Here is a 12,284-nt window from a genome sequence, read left to right as displayed (position 1 = left end):
CATAGGAATAAATGGAGGTATCATGAAAATATCGCGATGTGAACCCAATAACACATTGTTTTTTTTGTTTTTGGTTCTTTTTTTTTGTAATTCGTTCCAAGTCCTTGAAAGTTGAAACTTTCGCTATATTACTAAGCTATTTATCTCTCTCTCTAAAAGGTCATATATTTATAAAGGAAATTGCACTACCCTTTCATCGTTATCATATGTTCCGTTATAAGAATCAATTTTGAATGCCTTTGTGATATTTTTCTAAAACACATTTCTGGTGGTCACTATCATAAAACAAAATAGGAAAGCCCTAGTAAACTCGATCTTGTTGCATTTGCGATAATACCGATAACTGCAATTGTGTGGGTTTTTACGCTATTATAGTGAAATGTGTTCCCCTTCACTGAAATCTTCAATCATATAAAAAACAAATTTTCAGAAACGTCTCGTAATTCTTATTTACGTATAACAATGATGAAGGGAAAGCGACCAACGAAAAGTGCAAGTGGTGGTGCCAGGAAACGAAACAAAATTGATTTAGAAATGAAGATGAAAATGATTAAGCAGAACAAAGCAGGACAAAGTTTGTCATCTATTGCAAGGGAATTAGGTCTCGCTGCTTCAACAGTAAATACAATTTTAAAGGACAGTGTGCGTATAAAAGAACATGTTAAAGGATCAATGCACTTAAGATCAACAATGATCACAAAACAGCATTCAGGTGCTATATATTGAAGATGGAACAGCTGTTAATAATATGGATGGAAAATCAGATTCAGAAGCGATTTCCCCCGATTCTAATGACCATCCAAGCAAAAGCAACAAGTATTTATAAAGATATTAAGGATAAGTACGGTGAATCCCAACCCAAGTTCGTGGCAAGCAAAGGGTGGTTTAATAGGTTCAAGCATCGTGCTGGTTTCCACAACGTTAAAGTATGTGGTGAAGTCGCCAGTGCCGATTCTGCAGCTGCAGAGAAATTTTGTGATGTGTTGGAAAAAAAATTATTGATGAAAGCGGCTATTCAACACAGCAAATTTTTAATGTTGACGAGACTGCTCTGTATTGGGAAAAAATGCCAGATCAAACATACATTGTCAAAGAGGAAAAGACAATGCTAGGTTTCAAGGCTTCAAAAGATAGGGCCACGCCCTTGCTTGGGGCTAATGCAGTGGGAGATTACAGATTAAAATCACTGCTTGTGTACCATTCTGGAAATTCTCGTGCATTTAAGGGCATGAATAAAGCCACCCTACCTGTGCATTTCTGATCGAACCAGAGAGCATGGATAAAAATATCTCTCTTTGAGGATTGGTTTAAATGCTGCTTCATTCCCGAGACTGAAAAATATTGTAAAGACAACGATGTTCCTTTCAAGATTTTGCTTCTATTAGATAATGCTCCTGAACATCCTAGACATCTAGATGATTTCAATTCGAATGTGAGAGTCATATTTCTACTGCCAAACGCAACTTCACTCATCCAACCTATGGATCAGGGTGTTATTTCGAATTTAAAAGCATACTATTTATGCACAACAGGCATTGTCTGCAGTAGACGATGAGAAAAATTTTACGTTAAGAGACTTTTGGAAATCTTACAATATTTACCACACCATCTTAAACATTAATAAAGTCTGGGCGGAAATTACTAAAAGTTGTTTAAATGGCGCATGGAAGAAAATATGCCCATGGCATGTGAAAGGCTTCGAAGGATTTGAAAAAGACGAATCATACGAAGAGGTTACAGATAAGATTGTAAAGGTTGCACAGCTACTTCATTTGGAGGTTGATGCAAAGATGTGGAGGAATTAATAGAGGAAGAAGAGAAGGAATTATCTAACAAAGAACTTATTGACTTGCAGGCACCGATAGTGAAAGAAGAAAATGCTGAAGAAGCTCAAGATGAACCAAACGAGGAGCCGAGATGCTTCATCACCAGAGAGATGGCAATGGCATTTGTGAAATTACATTGGCAATGGTGATGTTTGAGAAGACGGATCCTGACAGCGAACAATTCTTAAAAGTTAACAGAGGGGTGAATGATATGCTTGCTTGCTACAAAGAAATCTACAATGAAAAGAAAAAAGCCACCGTCTAGGCAACCATTAATATGTTCTTTCGTAAGCTTGAGTAGCCGACCCCTTCTAAATCTCCACAGCCCTCAACCTCCGGGGCGGAGTACTTATCAGCTGAAGACGTCGATTCTGGCAACATTGCTCGAGAGGTAAAACTTACTGACGTTATGCCTGTCTCCCCTCTTTTTTTTTTATAATTTTGAAATTTTTTTAATTGCACGCTTTTGTAATTTTTCCTGCACATGAGATAAAAAATTGAATAAATAATTCTATTTATATGTTCGTCGAACATTTCTTTTTTGATTCAATCAATTCAGCGAGCACAGTTGTGAGTGCTGCACAAGCATGGGGGAAATTCCGACTTATGTAGCGTTCTGCGGAATAAAATCCTTACATAAGTCGGGGTGTTCTTCCTGTATATAAATTAATTTTTTTTAATGTTGAAATTTAATAAATAAAAAATTTTGATATTTATGAAAACTGTCTGGTGGCTGCACAGAAACATCTTGGTGGCCCACTTGAGACCCACTGGTCTAGAATACAGAGATGACTATTAGCAACATCATTAGTGCCCTCTCAAGTCTAACTAACAATCCTTATGTTTTAATGCTATTAAACCAATGCAGATTTTTACTGTTAGTATTACATTCATATATATGGGTGAAAAATGAATCTGCAAGAAGCACAGTTTTAAGGAAATTTCAGTGGGTTTATTTTTGACTTTAAGTTAACTTTATATTAATTCATGTAAATGGCAACAGTAAGGTGTGAATATTTACATAAAAGTGGTATTTTGCTTGTTTTATATTAATTTTAAAATAATTACTTTTATTTAAAAATAACTGAATAACTCCTCATGCGTGAATGTAGATGCAAAATACTCATTTAGTTGGTTAGCCACCTGAGCAGGATTATCAACAGTTGAACCATCAATATCCAGTGAACCAATCTGATTCATCCCTTTCCTTCTAGAGTTTACATAGGTAAAGAACTCTTTTCTGTTTTTCTTTGCATCCTTTGCCAAGGATTTCTCATAATCTGCCTTTGCCTGCCTAATCTCCTTTGTGACTTGGTTACTGACCAGCTTATATCTATCATAGACTTCCATGTCACCCGTTAATTTATATGTATCCCATGCATTTTTCTTCTCTGCCATGTGTCTGATTAGTTCATCTGACATCCATTTAGGCCTAAACCTTGAACAATATTTCTTAGTTGGTATGTAAAGCCTAGTAGCTTCCAAGATAAATTCCTTGAATGCTTCCCATTTTGAATTTGCTGTTGGTTGGTTGTTATTTGGTTTTTAGGAGCATTAGCAACTAAGGCCATATTGCTCTGGGAAATGCGGTGGTCATTCCCTGACCTTTCTGCATCCTCCGTATTTGGTGGTGACAGGCTCGAACCCCAGTCTAATCAAGAAGCATGTGCTGCGCACTGCTGCTCCTTCCCACCTGGCTACGGAGGCGCCTTGCTGTTGGTAACATCATCAGTTGGTCCCACTGTATAGAATTTAAATACTGTCTCAGACCATCATAGTCGCCTTTACAAAAGCAAAAACCCTTCCCTTTACCCCTGATGGTAGTTATCTCTTTGAGTAAATCCCACTTCAGCACACTGTGATCACTGCCACCTAGTGATTCCTTTATCTGCAGATTCTTAATGCATGAAGAATCACTACTGATAATTAGATCAAGAGTATTACTCCCTCTAGTTGCCTCCCGAACATGCTGATGTAGAAAACAATCATCCAATAAATCCACAAAAGCCTTGCTAGTGTGTGAGTGACCAACTCACAAATTCCAGTCAATATATGGGAAATTAAAATCCCCTATTATAAGACTCTCTGATTTACTGGCCCACTCTATTTCCCTGTACAGTTTCTTATTATACTCATCAGAGTCATTAGGCCTATAGCACACTCCTACTCTCAATTTTGATCTCCCAATGCTTATGTCACACCAAACTGACTCGACACTGCACTGTCCAGCGATGTCGACTGGCTTCACTTTCTTGGATTTTATGTGTTTCTTAATAGCATAACCCCTCCTCCCTATCCTGTCTATCCTTTCTGTACACATCGTAATACCTAGGCATTTACCTAGGCATTTATATTGATGATGCTCTCAGTTTCCTACCACATGTTCAGTATGTGAAAGAAAAGGCTAAATTGTTCCTGAGCCGAATTAAACAGATAACAAGACAAGACTGGGGTCTTAGAGGCCAAACCTTACGACTTCACTATAATTGTGTGTTTTTGTCGATAATTTCTTATGGAGCGGGTGCATGGGGCTTTAGAGCTAATAAAGTTGCTGTAGTAAAGCAACTGTTACAAGCACAGAGGGCTGCCCTCCTGACCATGTCAAGAGCTTGTCGAACTCCCTCCACCATGGCTCTTCAGGTTTTGCTTGGGAAACTACCTGTCCATTTTGAAGTTCAGTACCGCTACCTTAAGTATCACCTTTTGAAGAAAATACCGTTGACCTATGATAACATCCAATTAGATCTAAGTGCTCCCATTAAGACTGAGAAGACAAGATTAAGGCAAATTTTTATTGCAAAATGGCAGCAAGAGTGGTCTTCATCTGATATTGGTGCAGTCACAAGGGACTTTCTGCCTGTAGCAAGTGAAATTAAAAAGGAGGAGTTAAAGTGGTTTTCGCCGGGCTTATATGGTATGTTTATATTAACTGGCCACGGAAGTATAAATAGTAAACTTCACAAACTGGGACTTTCACCAACAACATCTTGTTTGTGTGGCCAGGAAGAAACTGTTAACCATATTCTTCATCAATGTCATTATTATAACGATCTTCGACGTGACCTACTTAGTGTAGTTCCTAACTTGGACTCCAGCAACAATAAAATTCTGGTTGAGTCTCAGACAGCTTTTAATGCTATGAATGTGTTTGCTTCTCGTGCATTTAAAAGAAGAACCAAAATTAGGTCCTAGTTTTACTGTTCCTGCGAGTTCTTGGATCCTTTATTGGATTAGGAAAGAAATATCTCTCATTTTTGATTGGATTCTATATTTGCAACTGATTAGTATCATAAAGTGCTACACTATACTTTCCTGGATTTTATAATAGACTTGTTCTTGATGTGAAACTGTTTTCTGCAGATTAGGTTTTTTCTGTATAAGGAAGAGGTTAGGCAAACTGTAATTAAGGTGTTTTGCTGATCCTAGTTCCTAGGATGGGATTTTCCATGAGATAGGCCTCCATGGTTAGAGAAGTTAGTCCACTTCTCCACTTCTTCCTACTTTATTCTTGCTTAACTTCTTCTCACTTCTAACTATTGGAGAGTCCCTCTGTTGATTCTCCTCTATTCTATCCATTTACCTCCCCAGATCCTAAACTTCTCCCTCTGTATTCCTCTTTTCCACTTCACTCTCTTTTTCGGGCACTCTCAGGTGTTATGCCCTGGGCTTGCCCAGCAGGAGATAATTGATCCTGGCCGCCTCCACGTGGCGGGGATGGGGGGTGAGACGTAGTGACCAGGTGTTACTGCTTCTTACCTGCTAAGAGCCAGGCACCGGCCGATAACATAACAACAGAACACATCATAACACTTACACGACCAACACACTACATACAATTGGCCGGTTTTGGCATAAGCTTCAACACAAGAAGTACAATAGCGGCTTATGGGGGAAACCCTGGGATCCACCACAACAACACATGAATATCCCTGTACACATCATACTCTCCAAATTCCAGTTCTGCATTCCTTATATCTGTGTGACACCACGTCTCTGATATCCCAACAATATCTGCCTTTGATGTTTTGAGCAATGCCTCAAATTCATCAAATTTATTTACCAAACTCCTAGCATTGGTGTACACCCAAGTATACATGCACCTGTTCCTATTCTTAGCTACCCTAACACAACCCATGTGTTTACTTGTACCACAATGACTCCCAGCAATCTTTGAAATACCCTGCATCTTGTTTTCTAGGCTGCTGCTCATTCCAACAGAAGCAGTGCAAGAATCACTTTCACCTCTGCCAGTGGCTGCTGTTAATCTATTAGTCCTTGTATCCCCCCAAGCTAGCAGTTTTCCAACCCACCTAACACTGCCTCGATAGCATCAAGAAATATTCTTGCACCCTTTCTATTTAAGTGTATCCCATCCCTGTAGAAGCAGTCCCTCCTGTTAACAAGTACAGACCAGGCTGAAAAAATTTCTACCCCTTGAGCCTTGCACAATCTTTCCAGGGCCGAATTGATCGACAAGGCTCTCATCATATACTCCCTCCTATCGTCTGGGTAGAATTGCAGACACTTTCAAATTCAACCCTAATTCATGGCTTTTTTTCAACAGTGACCTGTACTTGTTAAGTAATTCCGCCGGTCTCCTACTCTTAATATCATTAGTGCCAACGTGTACAATAATATCACCTTTTGTGCCCTTAAAAGAAAGAAAGAAAGAAGTGCCCTTAAAAGATGATATCTGCTCTACAATGTCATCAACCTTTGCCCCTGGCAGACATACCCTGGTCCTTTTGTACACTGTAGTTTTTAGAAAATACATGTGAAGGAAGACTACTCCAGAGAACAGGACATAAAAGGAATAAATAAGAGGGAAAGTTTGTTCTGTGAGTTTGGAGTTGGACAGCGAATGGATAGTGATTGGTTGAGGCATGTATTAGGACTAGTTTGGAAAAGAGTGGTGGAACCACAAGCTTCAATTTAGAAGAACAGTGCCCGTGGATGTATATACAAAAAAGGCATGCAACAGAAATTGAATGTTTATGGAATAGAAAATGGAAAGATTTCATAAGAGACAGATCATTAATTTACTTTAGTGCTCTGTTTTTCGGAGTTTGAGAGAGCCTTTTTCAGGTGCTACCTCATGTGTGAGAACACTATTCCATGGTAGGATTTGCAATTTGTACAGAGTGAGTAGCTATTCAGAAGAAAAGTAATGCAAAATATGAAAGAAAAAAAAAAAAAGTCGGGTTTTGTTGATGCAAAGGAAGAAATATTTTTGTGATGTGCTTATGCTAAGAGAAATAAGTCAGGGTGTTACTCAATAGAGATATGTTATCTTGTCTAGAAATTCTGAGTGTCATTGAAGATGGACATCGGAGCAATGGACTCTTTATTGTGAAAAATAAGATATGACTGAGTTTTTTGACATTTAAGGAATTTTTGGTATCTATGAGAGAAGTTGCAGCCATTTGTGCAGGATAAGGCTCCTCAAAATGGAAGGTGGAATGTAACGTGGTGTCATCAACAAAACTACAAATAGGATTTCCAGTAAGTGGATGGTCATTAAAATATAAGAGGAAAAGAATGGGAGAAAGACATTTTTTTTCACAAGAAATTAGATTGTATCCTTGTCAGAATGATCAGTTTTAAACTCCTTTGACCTATATGGTTAGGTCAAAGTGTAAACAGAACTTTTTTTTTTTTTAATTTTCCCATTTACTAAAATTCCAATTTTGTCAAACTTCTAAAGCAGCATTCCCCAAACTTTTAGGCAATTGGCCACGGGGGGAAGATTAAAAGAAATTATTGGGGGAGACACAACACGTTCGAACATAATAACAGAATTACAATTAAGTAAAAATAAAATTTTATTAACTGAACTTTTTAAATAAAAACAACTTTTTATAATAAAATTAAAAAATAAAAAGTTATTTATAATAAATAAAATTATTGAAACCTGTAAACAATATTAAAATAATTGACATGAGATAGTATTTGTTTACAGCTATTTAAAAATACATGGTAAAAGCAATGGATATGAAAATTAATTTTAAAGGTCAGTACTAAAATGAAGTTTTTCTGATTAGGGGGATCAAATCACTAGCCCATTACAATAAATTTGGCGCCTCCATAGCCAGGTGAGCAGGAGCAGCAGTGTGTAGCACACGCTTCTTGATTTAGACCGGGGTTCGAGCCCGTGACCACCAAATACGGAGTATGCGGAAAGGTCAGGGAATGACCACTGCATATCCCCGGAGCAATATGGCCTTAGTTGCTAATGCTCCTAAAAACCAAATAACAAACAACAACAAACAAACAATAAATTTGAACATGCTATTGTAATTAAATTTCATGAAATTATTTTAATATTTCTAATAAAAATTATATGTGCAAGCCTGTAAACAAGGAAATGCACAAAGAGAAGAAAGACAGCCATTTAATTCAAGGTACAAAAGGTAAAAGTTTGGCAAATGCTGCTAAATAAAATACTGTCTAAAAGAATTTAGCATTAGTAGGGGCATTTGATGCAAGAAAGCAAGCTTATGCAGCATCAGCCAAAAAAAAATAAAATAAAATAAAATAAATAAATAAAAAATAACCACTTCCACTTCACCCCTCTGTTCGTTCAAAATACCTGTCCAGCTGAGCCTTAAACTTATTTAGGCTATCAACTTCCACGACAAGGGATGGAAGTCTGTTCCACCAACCAACCACCCGCTGGCTAAAGGCAAATTTCCTCACGTCTATCCTACATCTGTCTTTCCTCAATTTGAATTTATGCCCTCTCAGGTGATTATTCTGAGCAAGAGGAAGAATCCCATCAGCATTGAGCATGCTCAAACAATTCAAAGCTTTATACACCTCTATCAGATCACCTCGCTGGTGCCTAGTCTCCAGACACTGTAATTTGCGAAACTTAAGCCTTTCTTCGTAAGAGCACCCCTTTGTTCCATTCACTAATCTTGTTGCCCTTCTCTGTACTCGTTCCAGCAGCTCTACATCCTTCTTGAAATGAGGCCTCCAGGCCTGTATACAGTACTCTAGGTGTGGCCTGACCATTGCCTTATACAAGGGAATAATCACCTCCTTATCCCTGCTAGAAAAATTCCTATATATCATTGACAATACACCATGAGCTACTATTGCAGCCTGTCTGCACTGCTCAGAGAACTTCATATCTGCCTGCACAACCACCCCCAGGTCCCTTTCATTCTCTACCACTGTCAGTGTAGTACTACAGAGTTGATACGTTGCTCTGGGGTTGCTGTTTCCCATATGTAGTACTTTACATTTGTAAATGTTAAACTTTTGTCAATGTCAATGTTAAATTTTACTCATAAATTGAGATATTTCTTAATCTATTTGCCTAGCTTCATTGCTGCAACTGTGTCCATCTTATCGGTACATGAAAATTTAAAGTGTATGCTTAATGTATGAATAGTAAATCTATTTATATTTTGTGTTCACAAAAAGTTGTTATAGCACTTAAAATAAGAGTTATGTTAATTATATTTATGTAATATAAAAAAACATTTTATTATATTTAGAACAAGAGAAAGGCTTCTTCAAGGAAGTCACAGAATATTAAATAATAATAAAAAGCGCATTTTATTATTTATATAACAAGAAATTTCTTAAAGTTGAAAACAAAACAAGAGCATATTGTTAGCAAATTTTACTAAAAAAAGAAAGTATTATTAAATATTTAATAAATTATTTTAAGGGAGAATAAGGATAACAAAGGCAACAATTTTAAGCAGGCAGCAAATGAAGAATGGAGTTTAATGTACTTCATTACAAATACTTCAAATTAGAATCTGACTAGTCCAAATTTTCTAAGGATTTATCAATAATCAGGTTTTACAGTATTTACTATGAGACATAGTTCACAGATATTGTACAACATAATGATAATTAATATGATGAAGAAAGCAGAGGACCTGCAGGCAAACAATATTTGTTTTGATATTTTTTTATAAAAATGCTAAAAAAAGAAATAATATAAGTAGCTGTCACACTCATTTTCAGTTTTAAGTTTCTTATGCATATATTCATGAACAATATTAACAATAAACTTAACAACAGTTATCATAAAACATCTTATAAAATGATTTATATATCAACAATACTATTTCATAAATAGAAATTCTTTTAAAATCTTTCAATTTTAGAATTACTGTCAGTGCATAAAAAAAAAAAATTAAAAACAAAGTGGGTTTCACAACATAACACTCCTTCCACTTTATACAGTATTCAAACTTATATGACAAATAAATTAGAAATTACATAAAAAAGTTGGTTTTTATTAACACTGCTGCAATTAATTTACATATATGACTACCATGTATTTTCTACTGGAAAATATGCCATATACAAAAAATTCGGTTCTGTGCAGGAAGACTCTTCCATACTAAAGAAATATGATGTCACAGTATTCCTAGATCTAAATATACACGGATTTCATGAAAAGGTATTATTACTAAACAGGAATAAGATGAACAACTAAAAATCACACAGAAAAAGTATAATACAATGGATAAATAGATGGATTCCTTACATCCCTGAGTTCTTTCTGTTCCTTTCCTTACAAGTATACAAAATGTTTTCGTATGCATGCCTTACTTATATGTTGTGTGGCAAGACATCTTAATATCCTACTCAACAAAGGAAACTAAACTAATGTTTGGTGCAAAGTTATATATGGCTATCTAGTGAGTGAAGATGTTCTGTCTGGCCCAGTAAATTTCTCCTCAATTCAGTTTTAATGCATAATTTTGAAAAATTACAGTCCATTTAATTAATGTATAGCTATGCTATCTATGCAGAAATAGTTCATTCCCTCTCAGCTACTTAGCTTTTTGATTTATCCCTATGCTTGTTGATACCTGCTGTGTTGACAAACTGTTTCTGATGATAGCACTTTTCAGACCATCCACAACAACAGATGCAATCTGCCGCTCTACCTCAAAAACATGGGTGGCTTACTTTTGCAGTAGAAAATAAATATCTCCAATCAAAAAAACTTCAATAAATTTCAAGTTATACACAAAATACAAGCAGCTTAACTGACGGTAATGAAAGTGGTAATTTTAGTTTCATTTATAAAGCATTCCTGACAGACTAAACAAATATTTTTAATTATAGTTTTTAATTTTATATTATCTTATATTTTTTACCAAAAGTAGCATAAATAAAAATATTTACATTTATTCTCAATATGGCTGAGGCCAAAAGAATTTAGTTATTCATACTGAATTAATTATTAAGGGCAGCCAGGTTTCTGGCACCACAGTTCACAATGGGCTGAGCACTTTTAATGGCAGCGTATGGGATATTAGCATTAGCATTAGTAGAGGCATTTGATGCAAGAAAGCAAGCTTATGCAGCATCAGCCAAAAAAATAAAAAATAAAAAAATAATAATAATAAATAAATAAATAAAAAATAACCACTTCCACTTCACCCCTCTGTTCGTTCGAAATACCTGTCCAGCTGAGCCTTAAACTTATTTAGGCTATCAACTTCCACGACAAGGGATGGAAGTCTGTTCCACCAACCAACCACCCGCTGGCTAAAGGCAAATTTCCTCACGTCTATCCTACATCTGTCTTTCCTCAATTTGAATTTATGCCCTCTCAGGTGATTATTCTGAGCAAGAGGAAGAATCCCATCAGCATTGAGCATGCTCAAACCATTCAAGGCTTTATACACCTCTATATAACCCACAACCTCCTTACTTGTGGCCATCCAAGCTAAGCAAGCATTGGACATGGTTATCCCATGTTGAATAACACAGCATATGTGTTACTTCACATTCAGCCAGCTAGAGTACTGATAATTCCTTGCTTAGCTAATCAGTTAAAAAGTTTGTTTACTCCTGATTTAGTATCAGAGAAACCATCGACGAATATGTAGAAAATTAAACTAATAGGTACTATATACTTACCACAACAGAGATTCCTTTTGAGGAGACTGGGACAAAGGGATAACCATAAAATTAAGATAACTTTATTGTGATTTTATGGCTATCTCTATGGGAGGCAGAAGATACTGAGTGCACAATATTTTTTCATGCTTCTCCATGTGTGAATTTAAATTGCTGTATATAGAAACTAGAGATTAATCAATGTGGTATTCATTTGGTGCAAGAAGAACTGGTTATTTTATTAAATGACATTGGGAATGCTACCTTGCTCTCATTATATGAAATTTTTTGTGAGTACTAGCATCAGCTTAAGAATTGTTCTAAAAGTATAGAGCACCCAATGGAAGTTACAGAAATTAAAGGAAAAGAGCTTATAGTTATCACACTAGAAGTATATGGAAATAGTTATTCATGCAGAACCAATTTCATAAAAAAAAATATGTATTTGACATATTTTCCTTAAAATGAAAATAGCATATGTACAATTCACATGGGACCTATTGAGGTCTCATTTACTTCATAGCTTGCCTGCTACAATGTCAAGTACACCATCAGAATGAATAACTGTGGAAATGCACT

The sequence above is a fragment of the Mastigoproctus giganteus genome, chromosome 7, assembly GCF_048544385.1.
Source record: "Mastigoproctus giganteus isolate SK-2022 chromosome 7, ASM4854438v1, whole genome shotgun sequence".
NCBI classification, from domain to species: domain Eukaryota; kingdom Metazoa; phylum Arthropoda; class Arachnida; order Uropygi; family Thelyphonidae; genus Mastigoproctus; species Mastigoproctus giganteus.
The sequence above is the reverse complement of the archived record's forward strand: the minus strand, read 5'-3'. Positions refer to the sequence as shown.